We start from the raw sequence: 11,704 nt of genomic DNA, 5'->3' as shown, positions 1-11,704 counted from the left end.
TCCGAGACACAGTTAGATTATTCTAACTAAGCAGAGTGTAGTGAAATTGATAGCGTTTTTGTAGTCTTAAATCTTGGTTATGTAAATGTCAATAAAACGGTGTGTCGATTTACCTATTTCGTAAATGTCCGATATCATATGCAATGTCAACCCGTGCACGCACGGGTCAAAATCTATTATGAATAAAATTCGGAGCTATGTACATTTTTGTAATGAAGTTATCAATGTATATACATTGCCTATACCGGGCCACAGCCCAGTCTGATGTTTAGTTATAACGACTTTCTATAACGCCGTAGTCCTGGGTCTACCTGAGAGTAATATGCCGCATTTACCGTTTGGTCAGAGAGTACAATCGCACATTTCATCAAAATATCACTTTTATTTACTCGAACTATTTTGATGGTTTTCCTGTTTCCTCCATCTTTTGTTGTTTTACCTCTGTTGACACAATTTCCTGACGGCGCGCTGTTCCATGCGATCAGATGCCGTCGCTTTTTCATGCCTTTTCAAAGACATGTTTTTGCCGTAGCGCCGGCGCGAAGCGAGCTCTACCGGCAAGGCGTGTGTGAATAGAAAATTCGGACTATTTGCACATTCATTCAACAGATATTTTTGGCGTCAGTAAATCGGACCATTAATGCCTTGTTTAATCGTTCCCTGTAAGTATGGTTTCCCATTTTCATACTCTAACGAGAACAAGTACATGCATTGTTACTGCTGACTCAACGCAAGACTAACGGAGTTATAGTCCTTTTGAGTGACGTCACAATGGATTTCTTACACATTGATCCAACAGAATTTGTTGGCGTCAGTAAATTTCGACCCACAATGCAATTCCTCAATGTCGGTCGATCTCACTAGACTGGATACCATTTCGCGAGAATCAAAGTAAAACTTTTGAGAAACAGATAAATTGTATAATTTCCACAACATCATGCTTTTGAAGTAAACAAAACAGTATTTTTCGCTTAGTTTTTTTCAGTGTGTGTTCAAAAAGACAGACGACACTTGACCGACGTGAACTTTGACGTCACAATAAGGGGAAACTACTTTAAGTAGTTATTGTAAACATGGTAAATCTGATGAAATATAAATACCAAAATCGTCTCAAAATCTTGCAGAGCTAACGAATCGGGACATTTCTTCAGAGATAGGAAACAGCTGTAACTTGCTCTCATTTGGATGAATGCTCACATTTCTTTTATTCACTATATTTACGGTAATTTCCAGGAACGTTTTTAAAAAAAATCTTCACAAGCAAAAAAAAAAAAACATTAATTCTCAAAATCAGGAAAATTCTAATCGGGGTGAGGAATGGGAGGTGCGTAGTATGCCTTTTGCTCTTTAGCTGCTCAAAAGTGTCTTTATTTTCACTACTATTTATTACATGCTCCCGGGGGATCCATTTTCCTTATATAATCAACAAATTGTTTTATAAGTAAATTTGTTTTTTTCAAACGGGGAGGGGGGACTCTGTGATAAGTCAATTTTTATATGTAAGTTTAAGAAAAACGTCTGCTGCAAGAAAAGAAGAAATAAACTGCAAAGTACATTATGTTAATTTAAAAATATTTATTATTCAACAACATTTTATCTGAGATAAATTCTATACTGGCGTGCGACCAGTATATAAATAATTAAAAAATATCTTATGAATTATGAATAATGAAAAAATACTGAAAAAAATAGGTATATGAGTAGTATAGGAGGGACATTTCGACCCCCTTTACCGGCGCCAAAACCGGCGCCAAGATAGCGGCCCTTCCGCCAGAATGGCGGCCCTTCCGCTTCCGATAAGAGGGCGGCCTTTCCGCTTCCGCCGAGAGGGCGACCCTTCCGATTCCGCCAGAATGGCGGCCCTTCCGCTTCCGCTGGGGTTTTACCCCGCGTTTTTTAAATACGCAAGTAGCCATCACCCTTTACCAGGACTTTGGACCTTCTGTCCAGAGACAGGTGGGTTTTTTTTTTTTTGGAGACGGGAAGAGTGAGTCACACCTATGCACAAAGCAGCACAAAGCTTGAACTCGTACCGACCGGATCAGCGTTTATAGCCCGATCATCGATACGAGGGGGATACTCTCAGGTGGTTTACGGGTGTTTCACTTCCTCGCCAGGGACCACATTTTAAGTGAAGGAGAGCTCCCCGAGTGGTTTACGGGTGTTTCACTTCCTTGCCAGGGACCACTCATGATATGAGGCCTGACCCACCCTTCATCGTCTCTTTTTTTTTATTGATTTTTTTTTATCTCACTACTACGATCGATCCAAATAACTCGGAGCACGTGTTATGTGCGTCCTGGATCAGTCGAATTGAATTCTTGATATTATTCAGTTATGTGATACTGTCCTACACACGGACAGGATTTAGACCACTGTTCATGTTCAAAATATGGTGAATGAAAAGTTTTCCAGCTTTTAAGTGTCACCCCGCAATGATAACATTCTACCAAATCATTAGGCCCCGTATAAAAAAACCCAGAAGCCGCCATGTGAATGGCCTCAGGACCCTTCCACCCCACAAAGCTACTGAGGCGATCGTGAAAGCGAGCGTAATCGGGATGTTTCATTTCTTCTATATGATAGTAAATCTATTTCATCTCAATTTATATACCAAAGTTCGCACATGCGTACTACACTTTATAAATCAATCTTTTCTTTTCTTTCTCTATTTTCTTATTCAAAGCATGGCTGTTGGTTAAACATTTTGGACAGTAAAACATGGCCTCCTGATTTTGATGGTTTGCTTCCCCGAAACAGTCAGGGTGTAGTGAAGGACCCTCATACATTTCACCCATAGCTCTCGTGTTTAACTTTCTCGCTTTTTTCAATAATTTTACCATATTTTCTACTAGATCGTCAAATTGTTTCTTCTTTCCCTTTCTATACACTAGATCATTATGTTTCATGATAAAACAAGCATCTAACTTTTGTCTGATCACACTAAAACAACGACGTGTTTCCTTCGACATCATGAACGTAAATGAACTAAGTTCTCTAATATCTTATTATGTATTATATCCCCAATTCTGTACAAGTAATCCCACTGTCTAAAGGTCAAAGTCGCTCCTTCCGCTGTTAATCTATGGTTTATATACTTTCGCAGGTCTAATGTTATAGTTGCTTCCGTTTGACATACTCTTATGTATAATTGTCCGGCAAATCAAACGACGCAGTTACATTACACCCTGTTTTATTGACACCATGTATATCTTCGTATTTTGTACAGCGATGTTGTATCGTATTGATTCCAAGACCTAAGCTAGTTGAAAGTATAGAAACTATCACAAACACTCCCATTAGTTTTAAACTTTTTAAATGTTTTTTATAATAGGCTGAAACACGATCCTCTATCTTTGTTTCTGTCTTCATGATTGTGACATTATACTAAATACTGTTTGCTATTTATACTTTTTGAAATGTGTGTGAATAAAATGTGTACATCTGATCATCATCTCCCAATCGTAATGTTTCAAGTACATGACGCATACTCATATTCCTACATCGATAGTATCCAAAATATAAGCAATACTCCCCACACAAAACCGAGTAAGGCGCTTGATATGCCACCCTGTTCCAACTGTATCCGAATCCCAGGAGAAAGGATTTAAAATAAGCATGATAATGCTCGGGTGGATGACCTAAAGGATCAAAAAATTCAAATGGACCTTTTTCAGGGAGGTAAAGTGCGACCCAATGAGTTCCTATATTATTACCCTCCGAGGTATTTACGATGAAAAAGGAAGGTCTTTTACATTTAAGATGAATCAAGGCATCAGCCGGCCACACCCCTCCCCCCTGAACTCTCATTCCTACATCCCTATACATTGCAGAAAGGAGTTCTAACGTATTCATAGTATCTGAATATTTCTCGTATTGTCAATGGTCAGTACACTAGAAAATTTTCCGTAACAAATCACCGTAACGCTTTCAGGAAGAGGACTTGAAAATTTCAGGTCTAATCTCAGTTGTCCCCTCTCAGACATGGGCTGTAATCCTTGGGATTCATATTTCGTTTTAAAAGTAAAGATACAATTTCCCTTGGAAAAGTCCTCCCTGGATATTAAACAGGACCCTCCCTCGACAAAGGCCGAATACAAGTCTAAATAAGAACCACTTTCGAAATTGGGTTGGAAGGGTTTTGAGGGTATCGATTTCCCGTCAACGTAAAAGGCTGCGAAATTACAATCGTAATGTTGAAAATTAAAAGGGTTCTTTATATAACTTCCGTTAAAGGCCTCTGAACTGACTAGACCCACATACAAGATATTGGGGACCGCATTAAAAAAGTTATCGGCACTAAAGTTATACTGCCCTTGTGATATACTGAAGCACCTGATCTCTGAGCTTTGAATGGGGTAAACTACGGGGTGGTCAGCTAATATCCTGCTATGACTCAAGATAAAACTAGGGTGAATTTTAACAAAACACACTTTAAATACAGCTTCTGTGATTTCAAAATTATATTTAAGATCGTCAATGGTCACTAGAGAAAATTCATCTCTGTGGGGACGTAGCCTTAGACCAATTTGAACCCCATTGATAATTAATCTGTCCTGTTGACAGAGATCCGCATAAAGCGGACCTTCTAAATCCACCACTTTTCCTTCAGAAGTATATTTTGATCTAAGATATAATCCTATGTTAGTCCCCGCAACCGAATCTACATCGTCCATAAATCCTGGCGAATCTTTGAAAAATAACTGACTAGACAAACAGTCTTCTCTCAATTTAGTGTTTGAGGACGTAATCACATCTAGATAGGCCTTGTAAGGATAATTTGACGAAATGCCTTTGGTTGTGTCCTGCTGCTGGAAACTAAGCTCACACTGGGAAAAAATACTGTGAAGGATGTTGTTGACTAACCCAACTTTATTCCCCGTAGCAATAGGTAAATTATTTTCCTGTGTTAATTTCAGTTTTAAACTCAATTTGGAATGTTTTAAATCTCCGTAATGGTAGGTGTTTCCCGGGATGTTAAATTCTATGGGACCGTCTTTCACTACTTGTCCAATGGGTCTAATTTCTACAAAATCAATTGACTGAATGGCTGTCTCCAGTGGAGGGGCAAAAAATAACTGTAAGCGATGGTCATAACTCTTCGCTTCTTCCATGGCGAATGAATTCAAAGGAAAGAGGAACTCTTCTATTTATACTTTTCCCATGGTTTTTTCTTTGATTTTCTGTTATTTTTAGTGCTGGGCCTCGCTTCGCGGGACAACTTTTGAGCTTTTAATTTAACTACAATAGGTTCATTGGGCATGGGTTGACCCTTTCTCTTCATTTGCTTGACTTGTGATTCCGCTCTTTTCAATTCTTGAGCGATGGGAGACACGAGTTCTATTTTAGGTTCTATATTTTCCCCTTTCCCTTTCTGGTCCACGATCCAGTAACCAGGAGGGGGTCCTTTCCATTTTGCCTGGGCTCTGAAATGATCCTCTAGCTCCTGGACCGAGGGGACTTTAGATTCTAAATTCATATTTTTCTTAGATGAAGTGTACAATATAATGGATGTTTAAAATCTAACGAATTTTGAAAATCGCGGTCCTTTATATAGATTCTTACTCTATCGATTCTATTTTTAGATAGGGGAAAGTAGAGAATGGGGTGATACCTTTCTTCCAAAAATGAATCTGACGTAAATAATCGACGCAACACGGGAAGTAAGCGAGAATTAATGAAACTACATTCACACAGATCGGATAGGAAATAATAAACACCAGAGGAGGAGGGAAATCCGATGATTTCCGTTAAACCTACTTCCCACTGACCATCTAAGGTTAAAGGCTGATTTAATTCTGTTGTAAAATCAAAAGGAGCAATTCCCTCCGAAGATAAAAACAAATAATGAGACATGATTCGCAAGTGTAATTATTGTGATCTATTTATAGTTTTTCAAGTCTGCCGCCGGAATCCACGAATCGTACTTAGACGGCCAACCTAACCATTTAACAAACACTTCTTTTCATCTTTTTCTTAACACTTTTTCAATTTTATGAGTCACTTTGTTAAGCTTTCACCAATTCTTTTTCGTAAAAGGTCCCCGCAATATTCTCCCCCTCGTAATCTTTTAATCTGTAAACTGTCATACCCTGTGCTAATTGTCTGTTCGTCACAATGAACAATTCTCGCGTGAATCTTTCGTCATACTCCCTCTCAAAGGTTCTCTTTAAGGCACTGATCCTAACTATATCTCCCACCTTAAATTTATATCTGTTTAGTTTAGCTGTTTGCGCACTTTTTTAACCACGATTTTAGGTTCATACTGTAATGACCATAGCCTAGATATATCTTTCCTCGTAACTTGAGCCGGAGACATTCGAATACTGCGATGATAAGAATGATTATAACTATATACCGCCTTTTCTAAAATATCTACCCATCGATGGGACTGTTTGAAAGACATGTACCGCGCTATTTTCTTTTTGATCGTTTTTATGGCCCTTTCAGCATAATTAGCTTTGGTTTCGTTTTGCGTTCCAAAATGATTCATGTGTTTAGCTTTAAACCAGTTTTTCATGTCACCTAAAAATTCTTTCCCTTTATCTGTTCTCACATGTTCACTTGACATGCCTTCTTTGTTTAGTTCATCAAACGCAGAGACCATCTCTTTACTCGTTTTATTCCTCAGAGCTTTGGCCCATACATAACGAGAAAACACGTCAATACACAACAAAAAATATTTAAAACCGTCGTTACTTTTCCAGTATGAAGTGTAATCTGCTAAATCAGCATCAATCATATAACCCGGGTAAGGGGAAATGAAATTGCCTTCTAGGTTGTTGGTGAATGGCGTAGTCTTCCTGTTTTAGTAGCCAGCTTTTAATTTTTGTTCTTAAAAGCTTGTAACCGTTCTCCTTAAACCATCGATATATTTTCTCCACTCCTGCAAAGGCGATAGGATGTTTAGGATCAAAGTAGTTTTTCTTTAAGACCTCCATCTTATAAAAATTAAAAGTTTATTGCATTCCTTTTATAGTGTCCTCCATTGTCTCGTCCACTCTCCTTTTAACATGCGTCGGTTCTTCCTTTTACCTGGGGGTGGTGTATTTTTTAACATGGATCTTTTTTTATTATGTTCAAGAGGCGGATCTCTTCCGTGTACGAGGGGAGGATCCTTGTTCGTTTTATGATCTACGGGCGGGCTTGGTTCATTAAGGGGTGGATCCGTTTGAAAGGATTTTGCTTCATTCGCTGAACTTTGTTGAGCGGAACTATTTTCTAGGTCTAATTCATCGCGGTGCAACATTCTTTGAAATTGATCATAAGGGACCATCACCATTTTTTTGAGATACTTCATAGTTGTTTTAAAAAAGTTTTCAGATCTATGAACATGCGATAAATAGTTTTTATATGCTTTCTTACGATAGATTGGCGTTTACTTCGAGGTGGGGGGATGGCAAATAATTTTAAAAAGGTTTTATTTTGCTTACGCAGCAATTTTGTCTTGGGGGTGTGTGGAAATACACCCGATTGCAAGTTATGCAAAATCTCACAAATAATTTTTAATTGACTTGCGGTAGCTGTATACAATAGAGCGTAAGACTGGGTTTTGGACGTGCGTAATATCAAATGAACATAATCCATATTGATTTCAATGGGATACAGTCGCCTCTATTCATAGAGTTTTGTAGATGATTGTGACCTCATCTTTGAAAATATTAGTGTGCAGTCGGTGGTCTTCCTCTGCATGGGGAGATAAATCGACCACCAAGTACCCAAATTTTTTAAGCATACAATCTTGATAGGCTTCAACCATAGCTTTGCTTTGACCAGGAAATACTTGACGAGCTAAGCAATCCACTTGCGATACATCTCTTGGATTTTTAAGCAATACCATAAAATGGGTGTTCAAGTTAATGGTGCGCGCAAATTTTCCTTGACAATACATGTTTTGATTTATTTAGATGACACTTAATTTTCTATGATGGACCCCCATTGTAAATAATTCTTCCATATTTTGTGAATTTACGATACGACGGGCTAAATCGTCTAAAATAATAATGCTATTTTCCTTTAAACTATTTAATTGTTCAATGTTCAGTAACCCTTCGTGAAATTCTATGAAAGGTAATGTTTTTTCCATGTCTCGAAACATGTCTTGATAGATACCGTAACAGTACAGTACATTTGGAGGACTATGTTCAAACATGTCCTCTTTTTGACTCAATAGTCTATACACCCAATAGGTTTTTCCGGAACCCGTGGTTCCGCTGATAGCAATGGACGTATTGCACCGAAAAGGGTACATGTTTTTAATGATGGAGTATGAAATACAAAACTTCCTTTTATACCTTTGAGAAAACCTCTTTTGCAATGAAGACAAGACAAAGAAAACAATTTCCCAGCATTTATATATACATACATTCATATTTTCATGGCCGAAAGCAATATCAACAAATAAAATTTTTATACCAACAAAAGAAATATATAATTTTTGATTAAAAAATTCAAAGGGGAAATTTGTTCAAAAAATACAAAATTTTGGAGATAAAAAAAATATTCAAACCTTATAAAAACATACATTCGTATTAACTTGGTTGATAGCAATAATTGTAAAAAAGCATTTTTTTTTTTTTTTACCGGGAGAAAAAAAAATGTACACAAAACAAAAGCATTTATATAAACACGTATTCATATTTACATGGCCGAAAGCTATATATAGAGTATTTTTGTACCGAAAAAAAAAATTACGATTTAAAAAAAAAAAAAAAAAAAATTACACAATTTTGAGCAAAAAAAGCATTTATATAAACATGTATTTGTCACAATCAATAGATTTATTCATTCTTACTATTTTCCTATAGGGTACCTCTGATTTTTATTCTATGTTCATATCCTTTTTGGTGCCTCAATTTTATCAATTCAGGTATTGGTCAATATTGGACTATACTCGGACTGTTCTATTTGTTTACTATGATGCTATAAATACCCATGTTTTGGTCAGTGAGCCGGGGTCCATTAGCACGCACTGCAGTAGTAACACGATGTATAGCTAAGTGTATTTTTTACGGTAACCATCTCCATTAGGGGTAAGTTCGTTTTTCCTTATACTTTAGTCTTGTTTATAATATTTAAGACTTTAGGTAACTGTTCTTATACGTGTTCGATAGTATTTTCGTGTTAACGTTTTACATACTTGTTTATTTACCGTAGAGTTATGGTGCGTTTGTGTGACAAGCGTGGTTTGCTAGTTTATTTGTGAGTTTCTATTTCGTAGTCTTATACGGCGTTTTTGGTCATACATTGACTGTTTTGTAATGTTAAGGGGTCTTATACACTTAACTATATTGCACGTTAAGAGGTCTTATACGCTTAACTGTGACTGTGTTTGATACGTTAAGGGGTCTGATACACTTAACGGTTTTGTAGAGCGAGTATTGTTCGGTGTGATTGTATGGCGTGCAGTTGCGGTAACTAAATAAATAAATATATTGTGGAAGTGAAACGTTTAATTGAAAATATTGTTATTTATATATAATTAAAAGGTTCCAGCAAGGCTCCAGCAATGTCCCAGTGATGATTCGGCCATAGTCACCAGTGTTCCGGTATTGAACATCTTACCACCCGTGCAACCTCCTTCGAGTATTCACTTACTACGCTGGAAGCCGGTGGACGGAAGCCGTCATCTTAGGACATGGTACCGAAGGAGGACACATTGGAGGAACACTGGAGGGACACTGCTGTCCAATATACCACCATAGGACATTGACGAATCAGATATTAGAAACATTTTTTTGTTCATATTTTGTGTGTGTGTGAATGTGTATATTTGTAAATTTATTGATTTTATATAAAGATAAAGATTGTAAATACTTATTGTTGTTTTCATTGCTTGACTGGTTAGACACACGACGGCTGTCGTGACAGTATTCATATTTACATTGTATTTTTGTATCGGAGAAAAAATTATAATAAATCCCAAGAAATAAAATTTAAAAAAAAAAAAAAAAAAAAAAAAAAAGAATTAATAATTATACATAGTATACAAGGAGGGGGCCAGGGAAAAAAAATAGTACACATGAAAAAATAGTCCTACAATTGCAATCTGTTTATTGGTCTTCTAATTCTCATTGATCTTCTAAGAGTAGCAGCTGGCTGAGGTGGTTGGGGGGGCGTGGTTGAGGACGGCCTTGTCGAGGGGGGCGTTGTATGGGTAGTTGCCTCTTCCCATACCCGACACACTGAATTACCAACACCAAAATGCCTGTAACAATCACTCTAATCAATCACTAGGCAATTTTCTGACGTTCAAACACCACAGAGTCACAGAGGCTGTCTAAACTTATAATTTCAACATCATTTTGTCGAGGTTCTTTTTTTCTTCGTATTACGAGAAAAGCAATGAATCCAACCACAAGAACAATACCGATGACCCCTAAATTAAAATAGATATCATAGAATTATCCATTACATTTTATCGGTATGAATAAATATGCGTTGTAATGATACAATTATATCTTAATGAATTGCTTATAATGCATACCTCCAGTAATAATACCAACAATGGCATTTGTCGCCTCCACTTCTGGATGTGACCTCGTGGTACTCACGACTTCTTGGGAAACTGAACTGGACATCTGAAAATAAGAAAGAAACAATCATAACTATTTATTGTCGGTTAAAAAAAAAATAATAATAATCATAATAATACACGATACTTACAGAGCAAACTTTATCCTCAAGCTCTACTGCGATTCCCTCTGACCCACTGATGTCATCACATCTAACGAGGGAGTGCATGACTTTGAACTTCTTCAGAGCCGGAAATTTCTTTAAGTTCACTCCTGAGCTCAGTCTGTTGACTGTCAGAATTTCAACGCCTCTCCATGTCCTGCTGGCTAATTCTCTGAAATCCTCGCATGTCAGTTTGTTGTCTCTCTGGATGCACGCAGTCAAAGCTCCTAACGGAAATGCAAGCAAAATCATCAAGTACATCTTGTCAGTTTAGAAATCGAATTGGGAAGTAGTCAAACTAATGCTAATCTCTTTTATATCGGGTGGATGAATGAACTAAACAAGAAATGGTCAAGATAGACATAGCTTCAATATTTGATGTACAAGCCGATTATTTTGTCCTATCCCGAATATTACAGTATCATTTACACTGAAAATGAATTTTGCTAGCGTAAACTTTAGCACTGAAACTCATTAATTATTAATCGTTTAATTTAAAACAACCCGTCCACCCCTTTCATTTTAACATGGGAGGGTTCCTGGGTAGAAGGGGTGATAGATGAAAAGTAAAATCCTAATTCAATTATATATGAATCAAAATCTTTAGATTCTTAATCTATTTTAAATAAAGTTTGGACGGGGTGATATTGAATTCACGATATAAATTACAATTACATATTTAAAGAACGAAAAAGTGAAGAACCAGTCCAGCCCACCCCTATTAAAACAATGGGCCTATTCCATTGGAGAGCGGTCAGCGCGGGACGGTCTGTGTATAGTATTGTTACGTAATTGAAAGGAGAGAGCCTGAGAAAATGCCCTTTGGCCATCTGCGTCGAGGGTTCGTGTATTCCAAATCTTTCTGTCAAAGGTCTCTAATGTGATAAGCTTAAACCGATCAGCTACTTTCAGAAAATTAAGTAAATGAGCATGTTACGGAAAGTAGAGGGACATAAGCTTTTCCTGTACATGTCTCAATCTTGCATGTTCATTTCTGACCATTGTGTTAAATATCTTGATCTTTGAA

The 11,704-nt window shown here is 37.1% G+C and overlaps 1 pseudogene; it reads right to left on the bottom strand.

Annotated features, from left to right (window-relative positions):
• Positions 1 to 10,081: 10,081 nt before the first annotated feature.
• On the bottom strand, positions 10,082 to 10,938 carry LOC128172472 (uncharacterized; annotated as a pseudogene).
• Between the last annotated feature and the right edge of the window lie 766 nt (positions 10,939 to 11,704).

This window comes from Crassostrea angulata, chromosome 2 (assembly GCF_025612915.1).
Source record: "Crassostrea angulata isolate pt1a10 chromosome 2, ASM2561291v2, whole genome shotgun sequence".
In the NCBI taxonomy this organism is placed as follows: domain Eukaryota; kingdom Metazoa; phylum Mollusca; class Bivalvia; order Ostreida; family Ostreidae; genus Magallana; species Magallana angulata.
The sequence above is the reverse complement of the archived record's forward strand: the minus strand, read 5'-3'. Positions and strand labels throughout refer to the sequence as shown.